Genomic DNA, 22,909 nt, shown 5'->3' with positions numbered 1-22,909 from the left:
TACAAGTGACAGAGACAGCTTCTTTAGAGAGATACCCCAAAGAAGGGGACAATGTATGTGTTTTGTTTTTTAACGGGACATTCATTAGCAAAGCTGGTACTGCTGCCAAGTGTGTAAGTGGACACTGCTGGTTATAATTAAGGAAGCAGATGCAGCAAGACTGGGACCCAGGGATAACAGTTATGAGTGTCTACCTTTAAAAATGGAGCATCAGAGATGATTTTCCTTTCAAGCATTAGGACTGAAGTGATGATCAGTCATGGTGGGGAAGAGATAAAAGATGCAGAGGTGATAGTCTGCTACTCAGGAATGCAGTTATCATTAGTGCAGCAGGTGTCGTTGCATTGTGTTTAAAGAGTGTGTGGGGCTCAACTATGGGGTGCAGTTTGTTTGGGATAAAATCTGTTTTTGTTTGATGCATTTGCTGTTTTTTAAGTCTCATATTTAGTGCAGTCCATAAGCTACAGAAAAAGTATTCCTGAAATCATCTCGTATGCCCCGCTCCCTGCATGCAGCCATGTCCCTCCCACTCCCCCAATCCTTGCCATAAAGTTTTGGAGGGGGGTTTGCTGGAGTGGTGAGGGGGGCGCATAGTAGAAAAGCTTGAAGACCTCTGCTCTACAGCTGTAGACACTGCCAACCATAATACCAAGCTAAAAATGTAATCTTCCGTTGAACGATAGGAATGCTTTTTTTCTTTGCTTGTTTGTTAAAAGTAGGAAGTACTTTTTGGGGATGACACTGCTGTCACGGAGACCCCTTCAAAGTGGTTGAAACAGGGGTGTGGAACTCCCATAAACCAACGTCCAGGAAATTGTTTGGGGTCAGGTTTTAATATTTGTTTTGCAGATAAACAAGTAGGCCCTGCTCAGACACATACAGCACAAACCCTTTGGCAGGCAGGTTGCAGTTCCAGTCGTAGTAGGAAAGAGGATTGTGTTACTCACAGGAGTTCCAATATAGAAATGAGTACACATCTGCGAAAATGAGCAAATGGGATGCCACTTACAATGTTCCCTGATATCTAAAAACATGCTGAAATTGAAGCATGACAGCAAGATTGGGGATTTGTTTACTTTCAAAACAAAATGCGCACAAGAACCTGCAACTTGAAAGAAACGTTTTGCTAAAGCTACTGGGGAACTTTAAATACCACTTATGTGAGGTAGCGCTTAAAAAAATTTATGCATTTCAATTAAAGATAAATAACGATTACTTAAGAATCAGTATAAAAACATTATTGGCAACATTATGGGCAAGATGAAAATAAATAATGGGTCCCATTCGTGAAGTCCAGAAAGTGCACCTGCTGCCCGACTTTGCACTGGTGCAGATTTAGGTCTTTCAGAAATTCACAAAAGTTTACATAAGTAGGCCTCGAAACCATGCCCCTAGCAGACGTTTGTTAACTCCATTTGCGAATGAGCCCCGCATGGAGACACTTCTTTTACCTATAACCACCACGCAACTTCTTTTGTCACACCCTGGAAGAAGTTTCACTCCTGCCACTGTCAGGAGTAATTTTCAACCTTTTCCAGTGTGGGAAGTGATTGGGACATACCTGTAAACATGCATGTGCCTAAACTCACAGGTCAACCTAGCACTGGAATAACTATTTCCGGCTGCTTCTAGACCCTGTGTGCAAATTTGCATAAAAGGGGAAACTCAAGAGTCTTGCTAGCATCCAAACCTTGATATAAAGTGAACTTGGGCATAATCCGAGAGGTTATTAGTGGAGTGCTACTATTTTTACCTCATTGCATTACATCAAAAGGGACAAGTAGATTGTTTTTACTGACAAATAAGATTTCAGAAGAATCCAGTCACCTAGACAAGTAGATAATTAATAGTCACCTAGACAAGTAGATAATTAATAGAATCCTATTTACTCAAGAATGCAACCATGATCTTAATATGATAAATCTCTCTGGCTTGGCAAGAATGACCAAAACAGACATTGCCCACTGGGATTTACTACTGCAGTGATCAGCGCAGTCGGGGAGATCACTGGGTGTCCCATTACATTTAAATGTGTACAAACGTTGTCACATCTATCCTGTACGGAAGTACTATCAAGTGCAGAATTTTGTAGCAGGTAAATGCAAGTTGTCAAACTGTAGAAGGAACTTGACTGATCAATAAGACTCCTAGATCAGGCAAAAAAAATTAAACCAAAACGCAAAACACAAAATGGGTAATGGATGGGGCTTAGAATAAACCAGATATATTTATTTCGATAGGATGGAAATTCTTAATTGCTTAAACATATATCACCTAGGGATGCTAAAAGTTGCCCATGCCGCTGTTATGACTAGTATGGTAGACTAAAGAGTGACCATTTTACTAGGCATTTGCTCGGCCCCTGCTAACTGATGGCGAAGCACGAATATATGTTGTTACTACGCATTCCGTTGCAACGCATGCCTTTACCACGCATGCGTTACAACGGAATGTGTTTTACACGCTTTGCCGTTACCTCGATTTTACCTTTACTCCGCTTTATCTTTTTTTAGGGGGGGGGAGACCCCCCAAGCCCCCTTTCTTCTTTTTTTTCTCCGCCGACACTGAAAACGGACTGATGCTTTTTTTCGGATTAGGATGACGTTGTTCCGTGAGGACGTTGCTTGCGTGGTGAAGATGGTCGTTGAAGCATAACGCGTTGTGAAGACGTTTACGAGGTAAGTATCGTTGTAAACGTAATGCGTAGAAAATGCTTCGTTGTAAAGGCTGTTTCCCGCGAAGCACTAAGATTAAACTCCTTGCCTCTTTAGGTAAAGAGAGACGTATCTCACAAACTCTTTCCATAGGAAGGCTTTATATGCAGATATGCAGCTACATTTGATTGGGTTGTGTTCTGTGACCCTGAATGACGTCATCTTTTTGCCTCCGTTATTTAAAGGCAAATTATAGGGCGTATACGATTCTGAAGATATCTTGGACTTTTTGTCTTTCTATATTATGAAAGTTACTTACGTTTCACAGGTACTCCCCACTGGATAGCACGGTATATAGATGGTCACAGTTTTCAGACCAGCCCTTCTCAACATTTGACATCTGTTGACTCCTACGTAACATACCTACAAGGAACAGTTTTGGTAAAGGGGTGATCACCTGACAAGATAACGTCCACAACCTCTAAAGGCTGGTCGGAGAAACTAACATTGCCTCGCTCAATCTCCAGGCATTAAAGTGAAGGCTCTGGAGGTTCAGAATTCGAACCAGTCATTTCCACTGCATGAGAAGTGCTACCCTGAGCGAAAGCAGAAGAGTCAAAGGGACAAAGCAGAGCAGATTTGAGTAAAACACTGACCGCGGCCAGTCTAGTGTCATGAACTTAATCTGCGCATGGTCATGACATAACTTACTTACAGCTCGAGGAGTCAGGAGGATGACCGTATACGCCTTGTGGAGATGAAACTCCCATCTCAGCAAGAACGCATCTCTATGGCTCCCTACAGCATGAACTGTAGGGCGCAGAACTGCAGAAAAATTGTGTTTTTCTAAGTGGCAAAGAGGTCCACAGGTGGGTTGGCCAAGACGGGAAACCACGACAGCGTGAAGACAACTCACAGTTGGTAAGAGAACGTCAACCAAGTTTGCTAGCCCGTTGGTTAAGGGAGCGCACCAGGTGGTTCATAAAAGGCCAGACATTATGAGAGTGATCCCAGCCTCAACGCCTCTAGGCACAACCAGCATGAGCTCACACCTCCCTGCTTGAAGGCGTACCATATAGCGGTCATTTAGTTATCCAGGACGTGACTTGTATATGGAAAGAAGGAATCTCAAGAGGGTGAGACGAGTCACCTGAAGCTCAAGCTGGTTGATGTGCGAGTTCTTCTCCATGAGGGAACACGTTCCTGATCTCTAATGTATGGAATGAACCACAAAATTAATTATGCATCAGATGCCAGCAAATGGCAAAGATTTATTCAGCAAGCTGCAAACATGTTAATTAAACCTGGCCAGGAGGCCTCACAGGCACAGAACGTAACCATGAGCACAGTATATGCTGCCTAAAAGTCACTTGAGCGGATTACCATTTTTGGTAAACAACTAAAGACAATCAACAAGACACTTGATGAGACAACTTATCAGGTGCAGCTGCCCCAACCGCACAGTAGTGAAACCAGGTGGAAGATACTAATCTGTTCCAATCCTGAGTCCACAAAAAATCAGGAGGCGGAACAGACACATAATTAAAAACCAAAGGATAGCCAGGAGATAGTCTTCAAGAGACGTATAACCTGCTCCACAAATAAGCTCAACCTCCTAACTGACATTAAATTGGTTCTACCTAGAGATGACACTGAATAGTCCTGGTTATTCAAACACAACTGATGAACTGGCGTTTTAGATTCTAGTCTATTTTAAATCATTCACCCACAAGTTTGAAACCTTACACTTTGGCAACAGTCACAGTGTTTGCATGTTTTTCTTTATTATTTCAAGTGTTGATTCTGTAATAGAATTATATTTCCAACTTGAAGTTTTCAGCACCCCTCAAGGATATAAAGGAAAATTATGTGTTAACGGTCCTCCAAAAGGTATCCTTGATTAAGGTATTTGTTTTACATAAAGATCACATTTCATATTAGAATGTTGTTGGTGGCACCGTTTCATCCACTTCCAAATTAGGGCTAAGGCATCTGTAACTTCTGTAGCTACCCGTTGTTGAGGGAAGAGGGGCTTTCTGCACAGAAGGTAGTCTGCCTACACTACAGTTCCGAAGTGCTTCTGGGGAAATGCAAACGTAGTCTGTCAAGACATTACAATCCTAGGCTTAGTGGAAAAAAATACACCACTGGAGTGCACGCATCTTCAGCCTCAGAGCATGGGGAACAAGGAAGATACAAGAGGGGAATAGATAGAAGAGGAGAATAGACCGAAAAGGGGACTGTTGGGCCAGAAGAAGAGATTCCTCCAGAAATATTGCAATCATAGCCTGAATATCTTGAATGCTGTGGAGAGGCAGGAAGGTCTTGATTGAAACAGGGTCCAACCCTGTCCTGATTAATTGAACTATAGGAAAGCTGGACGTGAGACTTGGGTAGATTAATAGAAAAGCGCAGGTCGCAGAGTCCGTAGTTCAGAATCTCAAGCTAGTAATCACGGACCAGGAATAGAGGTCTTTAACCTGCAAAGATACGCTGCAACCACTGACATCAATTTCATGAAGACTTAAGGGTATGATGTTAGCCGAAAAGGAAGGACTGCAAAGTGACAGTGGATGGTGTGCTCCACAAAAGACAGGTATCTTCTGCAGTACTCCAGGATCTGTGTAAGAACATATGTGTCTTGCAAGTTGAGGGCTTTCATCCAGTCTTCCAGCCGGGGAGCCAAAAGGATCTGGGCAAAAGAAAGCATCTTGGACTCCTCATTGCTGCGGAAGGCATTCAAATTATGAAGTTCTAGAACTGGACAGATGCCACAATGCTTCTTGGGAACAAAAAATAATGGTTCCCCAAAAAGAAGGCCTTCTTCCCCACTGTCTCAATTCTTTTCAGCTCCCTATATGCAAGAGTAGAGAGAAAGCAGTGAGGGTTGGGTTTAGAGGAAGAGGAAGCCTGAATAACAAGACGCTGGAGAACGGTATGGCATTAAAAACTCGAGGTACCCAGGAGGTGGGTAACCTGAAGTCACTGCAGGCCAAGAGGCTAGTTTGTACCATCAGATTCATAAATGCTTCACTGAAGGGGAGCAATGGTGTCACACAGGAGAATGCCACCTCTACCAGTAAAAGCAATTTAAGAACCTCCGCTGTCTTGTACAGGCTAGTTGATAATGATGCAACTTCGTCCATGGGAGGTCCTAAAAGACAGACCAAATGAACTCAAGGAGAGATATCCAAGCCACTGGAATTCTAAAGTGCTAAACAATCGCACTATGTGTCCATAGGGAGAAGAATACTCGCTCGCTAATGTCAACATTGTCATGATGAACAAGTTACTTACATTAGTTAGATTCCTCACCTTAGAATATCCCCAGGCGTCAGGCTGGATCCGGGAAGATTTTTCGTCAGCAATACCATTGCGCGTCGCTAGGCGTCGTATGCGGCTCCGCGTCAGTCGTCGGCGTCATGATCGCCGGGATGACGTCGGAGTACTTAGACGCTGCCCTCGCGTGCTGACCTCAGTTCTTGTACATAGCTTTCCGCTCCAGGAACGCAGAGCCATGCAAGAGACCGACACTGGTGCCAAAAATTCTAGGGCCCTGAAAGGGATGGCCTCAATCCTAGATATCGGTTCGCAGAACAGGGAGGATGGGTGGGGCGGTGAGGAATCTAACTAACTAATCTTTCTTACAGATATATCGTTACTGAAGGTAAGTAACTTATTCATCTGAAAGAAACACGTTAGTTAGATTCCTCACCTTAGAATAGATACCCCAGCAATACCAACCCCGGTGGTGGGTCTGCGAACCAAGATCACACCAATAAGTCCTGGAGAACAGAACGGCCAAAGAAACCGTCTCCCCGGACTTGGCTGTCCAGGCAATAGTGTTTGGCAAACGAGTGCAGCGAGGCCCACGTTGCTGCCTGACAAACGTCCTGCAAGGGGACTCCCCGGCCCAGAGCAGTGGTCCCCGATATGGCCCGAGTGGAATGGGCCCTCAGCACTACAGGAGGTTCCTTTTTAGCTAAGGATTAACAGGCCTTGATACACAAAATTACCCACGAGAGATGGTTAGCTTGTGCACCGCCCGCCCCTTCTTAGCGCCCACGTAGCCAACAAAGAGTTGGTCATCCACCCGGAACTGTTTGGTGAGGTCCAGATAGGACAGCGCCTGTTTTGGGTCCAGACGGTGGAGCCTCTCTTCCTCTTTCGAGGGATGCGGAGGTGGAAAGAAGGTGGGCAGTGTAACAGACTGTCCGATGTGAAAGGCAGTTACCACCTTAGGGAGAAAGGAAGGACGAGTCCTGAGAACAACTTTGTCCGGATGGACAGAAAGGAAAGGAGGCTTAGAAGAGAGCCTGGAGCTCACTCACCCTTCTAGCAGAGGTGATGGCAACCAGGAAAGCAGTCTTAAGAGTCTGAAGACGAAGGGGACAATTATGAAGTGGCTCAAAGGAAACTCACATCAGATAGGTCAATACTAGATTCAAATCCCACTGAGGCATTACGAAAGGGACAGGAGGAAACATGTGAGTAATGCCCTTAAAGAATCGAGAAACAACAGGGGATTTGAAAAGAGAAGGCTGATCAGGAAGCCGTAAGAAAGCAGAAATAGCTGAAAGATATCCCTTAAGGGTACCCAGAGCAGAGCTCTGCTGGGCCAGGGAAAGAAGAAAGAGGAGAACCTCAGAAAGAGGGGCGGAAAGGGGATCCACAGCCTTTGCTGTGCACCATGCCACAAATTTGTTCCACCTGCAGGCGTATACCGATTTTGTGGAGGGACGCCTGGCTGCCAGAATAACATTACAGACTTCAGGAGGCAAGTCAAAAGGCATCAACTGTCGCGGCTCAATCTCCACGCATAGAGGTGGAGGCTGGGCAGCTTCGGGTGGAGGACCGTCCGCTGCTGCTGCGACAGAAGGTCCTCCTGAAGAGTCAGGCGGATCGGGGGATCGATCACTTGGGCCCGGTCGCGCCTTATCTTCTTCAGCACTCTGGGCAGACGTGGTATAGGCGGAAAGGCGTACAACAGACCGCAAATCCACTCGCGACGAAAAGCGTCTCCGAGCGAGTTTCGACTTGGAAACTCCAACGCGTAGAACTGCGGACACTGCGCGTTCTCTTCGGTGGCAAATAGATCTAACCAAGGCTCTCCCCACTGCCAAAAGAGGCCTTGTGCCATGTCAGAGTTCAGACGCCATTCGTGATCCATCATGCACCGGCGGCTGAGTTAGTCTGCTCTGGCGTTCAGGGAGCCCGCCAGATGTTGAACCACCAGGGTGATGCCCTGATTTTCCAGCCATATCCAGAGGCGCAGAGCCTCCTGACAAAGGGTCCACGACCCCACCCCGCCCTGTTTGTTGCAGTACCACATGGCGGTGGTGTTGTCCGTGAACACCTGCACTACACTCCCCGGACAGAGGGAAGGAATGCCTTCAGTGCAAGTCGGATCGCCCTCAGCTCCAGAAGGTTGATTTGGAGCCGAGACTCCGCCGGAGACCAGAGGCTTCTGATCTCCGCCTCTCCCATGTGCCACCCCCCCCTCCCATCCCAGGAGGGACGCATCTGTCACTACTACGTGCTCTGGTTAGGGTAGGGAGAGGGATCTGCCACTGACTCAATCACGGTCCGTGAGCAACCACTGCAACTGCTGTGCAGTGCCCTCCGAGATCAAGACATGATCGGACAGGTTGCCCCGATGCTGGGTCCACTGAAACTTCAGGTCCCACTGCAGAGCCCGCATCCGACATCTTGCGTGATGCACCAATAGGATGCAGGAGGCCATCAGACCCAGAAGCCGCAGCACCAACCTGACCGAAACCCGGGATAGAGGCCGAAAGATGGGAATCAGAGCCTGAATATCCCGGACCCGCTGTTCCGGAGGATAGGCCTGGAACTGCGCCGAGTCCAGAACCGCTCCGATGAAGAGGAGCTTCTGGGAGGGACTCAGATGCGACTTCGGCACATTGATGGAGAACCCCAGCAAATGCAAGAGGTCGGCCGTAGTCTGGAGGTGGGAGACGACTGCCTAGGGCGAGCCCGCCTTCAACAACCAGTCGTCGAGATAGGGGGAAGACTGGAACCCCTAATCTGCGCAGATGAGCTGCGACCACCGCCATCACTTTTGTGAACACCCGAGGGGCACTGGTGAGGCCGAAGGGGAGCACGGTAAACTGAAAATGCTCTTGGCCCACCGTGAACCGCAGGTAACTCCGGTGGGCCGGCAGGACGGGGATGTGGAAATAAGTGTCCTGCAAGTCCAACGCTACCATCCAGTCTCCAGGGTCTAGGGCAGCCAGAACCTGAGCTAAGGTGAGCATCTTGAACTTCTCCTTCCTGAGGAAGGCGTTGACGCTCCTGAGGTCCAAGATAGGGCATAGGCCCCCTTTGCCCTTCTTGGAAACCAGAAAGTAGAGGGAATAACAACCACGACCTACTTCTGGACCAGGAACGCGCTCGATGGCCCCCTTGACAAAGAGGGCCGTAACTTCCTCCTGCAGAAGTTGCAAGTGATCCCCCAAAATCCGGCGGCACTGCGTGGCATGGCTGGAGGGGTCGCCTCGAAGGGGAGGGAGTAGCCCCTTAGGACGATTTGCAGCACCTACCTGTCCGATGTGATGGTACACCAGTGGAGCAGGTGATGGCGAACTCTGCCTCCCACTGGCGTGGAATGGGCCTGAAAGCTCGGACTAGGAGGGCTTTGAGGCGGATGCTGCTGGGGTAGATGTGGACGGACCGGCTCGTTGTCCCCCTGCTCCGCCTCGGAGGAATCCAAATCGGCGTGTAAGTTGGTTCTGCGGCCTGAGGCTAGACGGACGTGAGGGGGTGCCCCTTCCTTGGCCACAAAAGGGGCGAAAAGCGGAAGTTTGCGGGCGCGGGCCGAGAGGCCCAAGGACTTGGCCGTAGCCCTGGAGTCCTTAAAGCGCTCCAGCGCACTATCCGCTTTGTCGCCAACAAGGCGACTGCCATCAAAGGGCATGTCCATGAGGGTGCTCTGGACATCCCCGGAGAAACTCGTGGACCTCAGCCAGGCGTGGCGGCGAATCGCCACCATGGTTGCCATTGCCCTGCCTAGCGAGTCCACTGTGTCCAGTCCACATCGGATTGCATGCCATGCCGCATCCCGCCCCTCGGCAAGAGCCTGGGCGAGCCGTGTCCGGGCCTCCTCCGGACACTGGGGCAGCACGTCCTCCACCGCATCCCACAGGGAGTGGGAGTAACGGTCCAAAAGGCACACGGTGTTGATAGACCGCAACCCCAAACTAAGGGAGGAGACCAGTTTCTTCCCAAACTGTTCCAACCTTTTGGATTCCCGATCCGGGGGAGCGAACGAGAAGGAGGTCTGGGAGGTAGAGGCCTGGATAACCAGGCTCTCGGGCGTGGGGTGCAACGACAGAAAACTGGGGTCGCCCGGTGCAGGGCGGTGGCACCGGGCCACGTTCCGGTCCACAGGAGGAACTGTGGAGGGCTTGGACCAGGTGCCCTTCAGAACGTCACTCAGTGCTTCATTAAACTGCAACATAGGCTCCGGGGAGCTTTCTGACGGTTGACGCACTTCAGTGAGGAGATTAGTCCTCACGGCCACCGCAGGCAGCTCCAGCCCAAGGGCTTCGGCCGCCTTGCGCAGCACCACAGAAAATGTAGCACCTTCCTCCGAAACCACGGTCGGAGGAGAGATGAAGCCAGTGTCAGGGGAGGTGTCAAGACCACTGGCATCCCCCAGTTCATCTGCCCAGTCCTGGGATAACTGGCCCTACCGGGCCAGAGGGTCCTCAGACCCCTCCCAGTCGTCACTGTCATCCGATTCCTGGTATACAGGTGGAAGGATCGGAGCCAGGCGGAAGATGAATCTGTCACCCATCGGCGTCTGATGCGGCGCCAGGCGGTACCGCTCCAACGCCGGGCCCGGACCGGGACTAAACCGGGGAACGGCGTTGGCCGGGGGCGGCACCAGAGGAATCGACGCCGACGGAGGGGTCGTGAGGTCGACCAGCGCCGACTGGGATCCAGGCCTGGATCCCCCGGGGGCCTGCGGCGTCGGGAGCGGAGTCGACGACAGCGCCGGAGCCGCCGGCTCGCTAAGCCTCCCAGTCGAGCTTGCAGGGCCCGAAGGCGCGCCGGCAGGCGTCGACGGCAGAGCCAGGTTCCTCATGGCCTCGAGGAAGTCCCTGGCCTCTGCCGGAGTCGCGTCAGACCCAGGGACCGGAGGGTATGGGGTCGGCCGGGACTCCTGCGGCTCCGACAGCCGCGCGGGTGGTGCCACCCGAACCCACAACCGAGTCGCGCGACCGGCGAGGGGAGCCGAAGAGCGATGTCGCCTCTTCGACTTCTTGCTATGCTTCGACTTACCGGATCGCGAAGACTTTGACCCCGACGAGCAGTGATGGCTGCGGCTCCGCGACCGGTCCCTTGACCGGGACCTTGAGCGGGACCTTGAGCGGCGCGGAGCCAACTGCCGGAACTCGAGCAGCTTGCAGGACCGCTCCCGCCTAGCCTTCAACATCAAGGCCCGGCAGTCGAGGCACGACTCTGCATCGTGGTCGTCCCCAAGGCAATAGAGGCACCGGCGGTGGTGATCCGTGAATGACATCAGTCGGTGACAAGTATCACAAGCTTTGAAGCTAGGCATCCCTATCGGCACCAGAGTCTAGGTCGACGAAGAATTGAACCAAAAGAGTTCAAAAAAGTTTAGTCAAAAAATGACTAAAAGGGTATGCTCTTCCCGGATCGGCGCCTACTGGTGCGGAAAAGAATAACTGACGTCAGCGCGCGAGGGCGGCGTCTAAGTACTCCGACGACGTCATCCCGGCGATCACGACGCCGATGACGGACGCGGAGTCGCTGACGACGCCTAGCGACATGCAAGAGTATTGCTGACGAAAAATCTTTGCGGATCCAGCTTGATGCCTGGGGATATTCAAAGGCGAGGAATCTAACTAACGTGTTTCTTTCAGATAATTGATGCTGAGCATCTGAATGGGACCACAGCAAAAAGCCTCCCAAGCCAGCCATTATACCCTTTACAAGGCAAGGGCCTGTGAGTGAACAACTGCTCTGATCTAAATTGGATCTGATTGGAAAATTGGTCACTATCATCGCTGACAGTGCAGGGATGTGGAATTCCTATAGCTGGATGGCCAGGACATATTGCTTGGGGTCAAGGGCAACAAGTGTTCAGGTGTATTTTGCCCTCGGGACAAGTAGGCCCGACCCCCTGCAGCACAAACCCTTTGACTGCCGGTCTGCAGTACCACATTATGGATTAGGGAAGGGCACTGAAGATAAGGGAATATTGTTGTCCATATGTTAATGCTGTTCAAACTTGTATTTATGGTTCATTAATTGAAAGCCTTTATATTGGGGTGAGCGTTCTAAGTAACTGTTGTAAGCTCTGACTGCACTACTGACAGTGGTTCCAGTATAAAAATGTGTACACAAGTTTTCAAAGTTTAGTACCGAGTCTGGTGGCTCAGTGGACTAATAAGTCTACTGCAGGGGCCTGTGTTCGACCTCATGGTCACAGGTTCAAATCCCGGCGGGTCCACTCAGCCTTTCATCCATCTGAGGTCGATAAAATGAGTACCATTGAGTTGGGTAACAACAAACATCTGTTATTCAGCGCCAAGATACCCGTAGTGGTGAACATGCGCTATACAAATACACGTGTTATGTTATGAGGCTATGTATAATGCTACCAGAATGCTCTCGGATTTGATGCAAATATTTGAAGAAGCTTGAAAGCAAGACTGATTCTTTGCTTTCAAAATAAAATGTTCATAAAAAAATGAAAGAAGGAGGAAGAAAAAAAAATAATAAAATTTAAAAAAATAAAATTAAAAAAAAATCGCTAAACTATCAAATTTTAGGTACCATTTTTTGCGGCATCATTTAGTAACGTGTTGATACGTGCAAGTATTTCGCAAGAATAATAATGGAATATCAGCGTAACCAGTTTCAATTAGATTATGGGAAACAAAAATAAACAAGCATTGGCAAAGACAGTAGGTCTGAAATTGGTGGTCAGCTTTTTAGTTGTGTCAGTGCGACTTTATGGCATGGTTTTTGTAAAACCTTATTAGTGTGGAAGCTGCCGGGCCCACAGCATTATAACTAACATTGGCATAAACAAAAAAAATGTTTTGTCTCAAAAAGCACACACTGCCATGGTAGTTAATGACACTTAACTAAACTACTTTGTGTGCCAATATGCTCCTTGTGAAAGAGCAGAATGCCGTCACTCATAGTGAAGCCAGCCGAGAGAGAGAGATAGAATATTATTAAACAAAAGAGGTCACAGTCAACGTCAGACAAAATAAGGGGTCCAATTATTAATGCAAGTCTTAAAAGTGCACCCACGGTATATGTCCTTCCATTAAGTGCAGCTATACGGCTGTTGTAAGTTCCCAAGAATTTACAGAAGTAGGACAAGAAATAGTACTCCTAGAAAATATTTGTGAACTGCATTTTAGCATGAGCAAATGTGCATGTGTAGTATTTGCTCATGCGAAAATCTGAGCGTTTTTAAGTTCACTTTCCCTCCAACCATTTTTTGCCCAATTCTGGAAGAAGTTTTACAACTGCCATTGTCAGGAGTAAATTTCCAACTTTCTCAGTATGGGAAAATATTTGAGAAGAGTTGTTAAAAACCCTTAAAACATGCTATGCAAGTTAGTAGGTTTGCACAGATTCAGAATAGCATTCTAACCACTAAACTATAGCTTACCACTACCTTCAGCCCCAGTATGTAGATCTGCGGAAATGCTGCAACATAAGGTAATTGCAAGTATTCAAACACTACTATAGTATGAGCCCTGGCATAATCAGAGAGGAAATATCAGAGCTCTTATATAATGAGAATGCTGCCATAATTTGTTGCCGCACTACATGGCACCAAAAGGACAGTGGATTTTGTTACAGGACAAGTAGATTTATGAAGCAACCTGCCCCACGGACAAGTAGATATTTTATTAAATTCCACACCCCTGCAGTGTCCGAGATGGCGCTGAAACAGCATCAGGAGGAGATTGAACAGGGGTTGTTGACAGGCACCAGGGAATGGAGATGGTTGAAGCAGTTCAGACAGGGAGTTTTCTTACAAACTTCAGCCTAAGCAGAAGGAGAATGGGTGAAGCGGAAGAGGACCAGCATAACCTAGTGAAAGTCACAATGTGTGCAAGGTCAGAGAAGAAAGCTGAACACTCCAAAAGTATCAATGAGGGTTTCAGCCTGCACAGATTGGCAATAGCTACATCTCAACCAAAAGTGACTCAGAGGAAGACTTCAGGGTTGGAGTAAGGGAACAGATACCAACAGGAAGTCTTAAGCCTTGAGCAGGAGTGACACTGCAAAGCCCCAGAGCCCCTCTTGTGGTGCTTCTTGTGTTCTTCCAGGAGGATTTTTTTTGTCCTTAGACGCAGCTAACTTTGAGGATTTGGTGTTCGAAGATGAACTGGAGCAGAACCCGTCATGGATCTGAACTAGAAACAAATAGTCCTAAACTATTAAGAGTTATGCCTCACGCTTCTTTAAGGCCTTAGAATGCATTAGGCCACACTTCTTTCAAGACCTTGGGTCATTTTGTGTCCCAGGCATCACAGAAAGACGCTGTATGGGCCCAGGAGGGGACATTTGCTTGTGGTAGGATTTAACATGTCAAAAACACTGAACATTTCAGTGAAGACAGCCTGGCAAAACACTGTACAAACCTGGAACAAAATGTCCAGGGACAGCAGCTCCGGATCCATGAAGAAAGGTGTGGGGGGGAAAAAAGGAAATGAAGTCTGTGCAGAGGTTCATGTACTGTTGCATCACAGCCAAGGTGCTGCTGATTGGTGCAGGAGAGCTATTTCAACTTTCCAGACCCAGTCTGATACCTTGGGGAGATGAAGAGGTAAGGAATCTACACTTAAAAGTATCCCTCAAAAACGTAATGTTTGAGACCCTATCTATATTCATAACAGGTCATTTAGAAAGCACAAGTAGCACTTTTCTGAGCAATCTATTGCTCAAACCTTTAAACACAGTAATCTACGTCATTTTTCTCATAATAAAAAGACAATGCAGTATTCCAAATCTAGCAAGTCTACACAAAGACAGAAGCCTCGTAATTCAAGACCCTATATTGCCATACACACAAAAAATGTAATCTCCAGAAACACTTTCCCCCAACAATGCAGCAAAAATAAGCAATTATGCAGCCCTCAATCAAAGGATCCTCCGGCTCACAATGCAACACACGGGGTCTCAGTCAAGCAGCATTCTGAAATGCCAATCCCACCACACTCAACGCAATTCTCAAATTTGATTGAATTCTATAAAGTGCAAAAACCTTCCCTGCTTAAGAAATCACCACCACTCCCTAATTCATCAATTAGGTTAAGAAGAACGGTGGACCTCTTTCAGCCTCCCTACACCTCCTGTGGTCAGTTTCGGCTACAGCTTGACTAAAACCACTTTGTCACAATAGTTGTAAATAAATACTAAATAGCTACAACAGTAAGTGTTAGGTTTCCATGAAACTCGGGGTACTTGCACCAAAGTTCCTGCTCAGGTGTGTAATAGAGCCACGATCAAGCCCTTTAAGTGCAAGAAGTAATCTTGGGTCTGATCTGTTGTGGGAACAACAAAGTGATATTCTGTAATACATTATACCTCTGCAGAAGATGAAACATCACTTGAAATATTAATTAAATTAATCTGAACTTTAACCACTACAAGCATGTTCTAAATTTTACGGGTTTTTTGGGAGATTTGGCTTCGCCCTACCCAAGTTTTACATCTTATGATACCCATGTTGGGTCAAGCAAAAATAATACTCTGCAGGAAAAAAAACAGGTAAACTGTTACAATTTCAGGAAAAAAACATATCCATCTAATTTCAAATACAAATCACTATGCTGCAACATTTATTACCCAGCCAGTCAAAGGACAACCATTGTGCATCTAAGAAGATTGGATACTTAATAGCTGCAGCCTTGCCAGCGTTGGAACATACATTAATTTGCCAAAACAGTAGCCTTTTTTAATTCTATATCAAACTCAATGGCGCTGTGGTCTACAACTGTGCAACAGTAAGTAAACTGGCAGCTGGTGAAATTTTGTAAATTCAATCTGCAACCAGCTTAACATTGATTAAACCGGATTTTACACCCAAGGCAAAGCTTTAGAACCAGAGACAGGTAATTGTTTTCCAAATGATAAGCTAGATGAAAAAGTTAACTCTGTGGCTGTGCCTTCTAACTGCCCTTCATACCAACAATCGAAGTTCAGTTTTGGCACAATTTCATCACGTCTGCTCACTCCATAAAAAACTTTCGAGAGCTGCTAAAGTATGAAACACACGGCTCCTGTGCCCATTGACAAGCAGAAAACATCATTAATGTTGCAACCTTCTGACCATTTAATGGGAGTTAGGAAAACAGTTCATTAGCACCAGTACCAAGACTTTAGGTGACAAAAAGGTCACTCCAAATGCTAGAGGTATACTAATTTGTGCTGGTGGTCACGAACCACAGCATGATAATTTACTTCTATAAAGTCAAGGATAAAAAACAAGACCATCTAATTCTGCACCAAATAAACTCATCATCTGTTTCAATATCTAGCAACCTCACAAATTACCTGTAACAATAACTGAATATAACAATATGGAACCATGAGACTGACAAACTGAACAGGTACGAATCAAGTGGTGAAAAAACTTGGACCAAATCTGAACATCCTCACGATATTGCCATAATGGACCCTAAGAGTCGTTTAATTTTCAGGATTTACCAGCGCAGCCTGCCTCTAAACCACTTTTTAACTGGATCATAACGCAAAACAGAACATGCACCGTCGTGTCTTTGGGCCTGATGACATGCACCGTCGTGTCTTTGGGCCTGATGACAAAGAAAATGTAGCACAGGAGAGAAAACGACCAAGAACGGTTAAAGTGATACATTCACAAAAGTCATTTCAGGTCCGGTTGGTAAATCAAAAAAAAGTAAACTCCTAAGCACTGAAAACTCCTATGCGCTCATGTCACGAGAATCCACCCGGAAAGGAGATCAGTTAAGACTGTAGACGGAGAAGCACATGCAGACAAACACTCAAGGTTTGGAGCCCAGACATCTGCTAATCTCTCCCAGCAAGGAAAGCCTGCACAGTCGCGCCACAGCTGGGAGCATGAAGCAACCGTATGCACTTATCTGTACCTCCATTTTGTCCCCCTAAATTGTCCAAGCAAACCTCCCTTCTCGCTCAGGCCCGAGAGAGTCGTCCCATGATTGGCAGAGGGATCCTTTACCCTCCCAGTAGGAAAATGTCTGCGGCAACAGAAGCCCCAACAAAAGCCAAGAGCCAGGCACACGCCGCTTCACAATAAGAGTCCCTCTCGCTTCTCGGCTTCCCCCAGCGGCTCGCAAGCCCACATCCAACGAGCATGCGAAAGACAAGGCGTCCTCAACTTGGCAAGAGTCCCCACCAAGGTTCAACGCGGCCAGTAAGGCTAGTCTTCTCTACTCCTAGACACCATTTCAGGAAGAACGGGGTAGGGCTTTTCAAGCTCTTAACACATCCGTGCTTTCAGGTACTGCAAAGCATTCTATCATGCAAGACAATCCACAGACTTCACCCAAGGCTGCTGCTACGCCGTCTACAATAAATGAACCATCTTTTAGTTTACAGGGTAAAGTACAGTGCTGATAATGGAGTATAGGGTTTTTTGATTGAGGTTGGTTTCTTTAAAACTCTCCTCTTGCAAATAGTTGAAGTGATTAATAAAATACATTCCACTGCAAGTTTTTCCAGTTGAACCAAAAAGCTAGCCAGTACACATCAGTTTTCCCTGACAAGATCAGAGCTTCATTGACTAATTCGAACAATTTTCTTCAGGCTGTCAGAATTAGAGCCATTTTGCACGTCATCAACAAGCATTATTATTGAAAGTCTCCTGGGCAACTGGGGTGGGGCAACAAAAGTGTCCGGCGCAGCCCATAACAGACTTCAATAGGCTCATAGCATTATAGAGACAGGAAATCCATGGCTGAGGATATTTCCTAACACCTTCTATAATTACGTAAAATCTAGGAGGTCCGCATGCCAAATATGGCCGCTGGAATCAGATAACACAAACTGCACCAAAGTATCTACGTCATGATTAAAATACAAAATCTAAAGCTTTGCTGAAGTTTTTTTGTTGTTGAAAGCTGGCACTTTAAGGCAATATGATTACTAAGTACTTTAAAGGAGGAACCTATCTAGAGAGATCACAAAAAACATTGGGAATGGGAAAATAACGCCTCTCCTCATCACTCTACACTAATCAAAGAAATCCTCCATCTCAATCGGAGCGAAGTGCTAAAATGGCCTAGATAAAAACCTTTGTCAGCAGACGCCGGATGAAACATATTCTTTAATAATGGTGCAGAATAATTTTAATGCTTTTAATATATTAGTCACACTCAAGCCATTCGCCACATCACACTTTACCCGTAAGTGCATTATAAATCACATTAAATGTTACAATAGATCCTCAAGAAGCATATTTACTGTATCTGGATGTCTGTTCTTGAAGTCCAAAAAGGAAAGTAAATAGGAAGCAGCTCACAAGGGCATGCAAATTACCACCACGGAGCGGATATTCAGGGCGGAGGCTCTACATTTTTAGGGTGGAACCTCTACATTGAACAGTCACCTGATCAGGAATGAAAATCTTTATAGACGGCTGAGAAATAGTCTTCAGTATTTGCACAGGAAATGAACTCGGAGTATGCTCATTTCAATTCCAATTACCATGGTTCTAGCAGATGAGCAATGGCTCTAAGAAAACCTACAGAGAGGGAGGGCACCGAAAAGTGAGAAGCTGTGGACACGTGTGCAGGCTGATGCAAGAACATTAATCTTTCAACAAAGCAGCTTACACCGAATACCACAAACGTGGTCTGGCAGCTATCGTAGAAGACCATGCATGCTGGCCACTGGTTACTGATTCAATGGGAAATGACAAAAGAGTTTAATTTTGTTTAATTACTAAAAAATTCATAGACTGTTAGGAAATCTATGGACAAAAGAGAAGAGACGCGCATCATGGGTTAGCTCTGCTGCAGAACAAGCAGCGAGCTTGGAAAATAGCATATGATTATACTTTCTTTCCCTAGGGGGAAGTCTGCCACGGCCTTGTTCAAACTGCCTTCAGTGTAAGCGCCCTGATTCCAGATCCACTAGTTCCTGTGGGCCTCGCGACATGTTATCTGCGTGCCGGCTCTCCCAGCAAATCTTCTGGATTAGATCATCTTTCTCTGATCACCTCCCCCTACAGGCTGCTCCTGGACATGCTCTGCTTCATCAGTCAGCCATTTCAGAACTGCATTGTTTACTTGCAAACACCGACCTGCCATTTTCCCCGATAGCAAACGAGAGATTTCACACTGTGTGCTTACAAGAGAACATTCATCCAGCAGATTTCATGACATGCTGGAAGCAGAAGGCCGATATAGCCAAGTCCACAACAAAACAAGAGACAGCATCATATTGCCGTTATGAAAATCAAACACATCTCAAGAACGCTTTGTGTAAATGCAAACCCACAAGGACTATGCAACAAAGTTTACATGCTGTCAGCCAGTGAATAATCTACGAAATCAAAAGTGAATACTTTTCGAAAGATGATTTTCAAAACTAGAGCAACATGACAAATACAATTTAAACAACAGAACAATTAACAACGCCTTGGATTTATACATACAAGGACAAAAGCAGAGGGAAAGCACTTGCACATCTGAATCTGCAATTCCACCCACCGCCTTACAAAAGAAATGGGCCCTTAGGAGAGGTGATGCCACGTGGTTCATTGGAATCTTACTCTTTTTCTTTGGGTCTCGAGGTTTTTTTAAGTAGAGCTTGACAGAATCTCGGGACAGGCCCAGCATGTCAATAACTGCATTACATACCAACAGTTTGTGTCATTCAGTCTCCACCAGACTGAAAAAAACAAATAAATTAGGAGAAAACATCTTGAAAATACAGCAGTGAAGAAGGGTGTATTCTTTGACTTTTCTACTGAGTGAGCCCATTTGGTTTCCACGTATTGAGAAATGTCCTTCATGTGTAAAGATTGTCTGCAAGCTGCTTCACTCAGTAAGTCTGTACTAGCATGTATTAACTGCATCACTGAGGCTGAACCCCCTCCCCCCACACTTCTAATAATTCAATATGAACAACCAACAAAGTCAGAGCGACTGAGCAACCAACAGAGAGTTGAATGTGCAACCAGGGGCTAGCATCTTCCATGCAGAAGCAACTGGCAAACGCAAGGCTTACCTACTCACTCTCAATTTGTAATCAAAATGGACAATTCAATCTTGAAATTTATCGGCAGTTAATAACAGTCAAACAACTGTGCATGAGTATAGGTCATAGCACAACTGATAATTGGTTGTTAAAATAAGGAACACACAATCGTAGATAAATGTTCACCACAGCAAGCACACATTCCCTCTGTATTGGCATGATAATGTACTACACTACAAGGCGCAGAGGCTCAATTTGCTCTGTATTTTGGGGATGGTAACTACTTTTTGGAGACCTCATTGTATATTAGTTACCCACCACTGACTCTAACAAGAGTTGAAGTCAACTTTGCCACAGGCACATTGCTGAGTGACCAAAACAGTGTTTTTTTAATGTTTAGGTAATCCATCGAAAATATATTCACCAGGAGAATTAATCTCGACAAAGCCACTGTCCCCTTTACTTTTTTTGGGCAACTTTTAGACTAAAAAGTGATCTTTTCCAACCCAGTTTGAAAGAGGCACTGTAAAGGACACCTGGACAGACCCAGTGCTGTGAGCAAGAGCATTTCCATAAAAGTAACATTGCTTACATTGACAGTGCAAAAATACCGAAAAGAACAGTAGTCCAGCCTACCAGAGCTGATCAGCCAAGCAGAGGCGCTTCTAAAACACTGGCACAAAAATACAGTCTTCTACTGCTTTAGTCGTAGAGCTAGAGTCATATTTTGCTTTTGCTCCTTTCCCATGTCCTTATCTGGCAGCAGCCTTTTGTGAGAAGCTGAAAAACATCAGTTAATGACAGATGGAATGTGGCGCTGTGGATACAAGGAGCTACTGTACCTGCCTGACATGCAGCTGTCGTTTCCTTTTGAGGAAGCTTCCAAGAGGTGAATATTCCAGAGCCCGTCAATAGTGATTCAGTAGCTCTGCTCATGTGACAAAAGCTCCCTCTACTGAGTGAGCATGCTCACTGGAGACCGTTCCCTGCTCTCACCAAGCTGCAGCCATTTCACACAACAACAAGCCGGCTCCGAGAGCTCCGATTGGAGGAGCTCTAGATAGACAGCTGGGCTTTCAATGCAGACTCCAAACTGGAGCTATCGACACTCAAGGCGCCATAACACAGAGACCACAAGCGATCCTGCCTGAAGAAAGCTTGGTTAAACCAAGCTGCATTTCTACTGCAATCGTGGGGAGAATTCACCCACAAGGAAGGTCTTTCAGTTAATTACACGTTACTGTTTATAAAAGCCTGACATCTGCACACAGGTTAATGATGATGTAGTCAGCCAGAAAAAAATAAGATCAGATGTTTGAGGGGTGGTTGCAGCCTTTTCACTTCAAGTAGGATTTTTTTAAGGTTTCCAAACTATGAGGGTCAAACAAACGCGCTCACACCTTTTGGTAAAAATAGATTTTTAGCAATACTATCGTGCAAGTTCTGTTGGTAGGTTGAGACACCAAGTTCAATTGGAATAGGCCCAAAAAAAATGACTTATTTACATTTCACCATACACCAGGCATTCACTGTGACTAGCGAGACCTTATTTAAGAGCTGCAGCGAATGTGACTCTTCTTGTAGGAACATCTGTGACTAGAAACAGCTGCAACTGATTCAAAAGCAGAAGGGTTAAATACTTAACTACTTAATAAAAACGCCTAGACTTTATTCTAAACACCTATCTTACTGGAGTGCTTTGTAACACATGCAAACATCTACAGTCGATTTAGGGCACGAGGCGGGATGGGCAGAGTAAGATGTGGGGACAACATTTCCATTGTAAAACATTGCACTGAGAAGAATACTATTTAGAGGTTTTATGCTCAAATTGGACGCTTGCAGGTTGAAGCTGTACGATAACCTTCAACAGAATGAAAATCTGTTTACACCAATGTCTTGTTCTATTCTGAGCAGACTCAGTAGTCTTGTAGATCCCTCTTGGTTAACGCACAAAACATTATGCCGTGAGGACTAAGGCCATGGAACAAAAGTCTTACTGCACAGCTCTGCTTGTGTCACCACATTTCAAGTTCCAACTCTTGTAGCAATAGTGAACACATTACATAATAAAACCTGACGTTTGGTACAGTAATAAAAAGAAATAAACGCCTATTTGAGGCAAGCAGAAAAGCTTAATAAATCACATAACACTTCTTGAGTGTCCAATAGTTCAGTTCTCCCCCACACAACACTTTACTATGGTTTTCGTTTCTTTATCCAGAGAGCTGTGCATGAGAATAGGTCAATCAGCTGAGGTGTCCAGTTCCGGAAGCATGGGAAAAACTAATGGAGATCCATTCAATAATAAGCAAATGCGATATGAAGGTATAAAAGGCACGAAGACCGTAACTCACAATGAAGCTGTGAACTCAGACTACTGGATTCAAATGTCTGCTGCGAGCCTTTGTCAATTACTTTCAGCCCTACACATTATTCCACAGTTTTACTCATGCTGCATCTGCGAAGTACCAACAGCTATTAAAATGCAGCGAATCTGACAGACTGCGGCATCCACAAAAACTGTTCTCTGCTCTAGCAATTGAGCTGAGCTCCACAACCCAACAGCGCAATTCGTTAAAATTACATTACAAAAACAATATTAACCAGAATACATTTTATAGTCGCCTACTGCAAATAATTCATTTCGGTATCTGTGAAAAAAAATATAGAAATGTGCTAACAATGATCACAACCAATAAAGAGGGCTCACAATTTGTTTTCATTTTACTGACAAAAGTGGCTTAAAATTTGGTATAAATGACACAAACATTCCTTATGGATTACCTAGAAAATAATGTAGTACCTGGTAGGTATAATCATCCTCTGGTTTACAAGCAATAAAAAAAACCTACGGTAGCTCTCGAAATCACTTTTCAATCCATGGTTAACCAAGAGACAGATATGGAGATTTGAACACATTTTACTCGTGGAGACACACAAGACACACGCTAGTAGAACTTTCCCAAACATTCTACAAGTTCACTCGACAAAAGCAAATCAGGTCAGTTTTTTAGGTCTTGCCT

At 45.9% G+C, this 22,909-nt stretch overlaps 1 protein-coding gene across 10 annotated transcripts in view; it reads right to left on the bottom strand.

Moving 5' to 3' along the window:
- Nucleotides 1-22,909, bottom strand: part of EHMT1 (euchromatic histone lysine methyltransferase 1) — a 1,124,912-nt gene that overhangs the window by 876,237 nt on the left and 225,766 nt on the right. Inside the window, exon 1 of one of the 10 annotated variants that reach the window (XM_085611624.1) lies at nucleotides 16,808-16,935. The exons of the other annotated variants lie outside the window; for them this stretch is intronic. The gene's annotated coding sequence lies outside the window, so the exon portion shown is untranslated. Of the gene's footprint in view, nucleotides 1-16,807; nucleotides 16,936-22,909 lie in introns of those variants that run through there. 10 annotated transcript variants of the gene reach the window in all.

The sequence above is a fragment of the Triturus cristatus genome, chromosome 1_2 (assembly GCF_964204655.1).
Source record: "Triturus cristatus chromosome 1_2, aTriCri1.1, whole genome shotgun sequence".
NCBI classification, from domain to species: Eukaryota; Metazoa; Chordata; class Amphibia; order Caudata; family Salamandridae; genus Triturus; species Triturus cristatus.
Note: the sequence above shows the minus strand (reverse complement) of the source record. Positions and strands in the feature narration are given on the sequence as shown.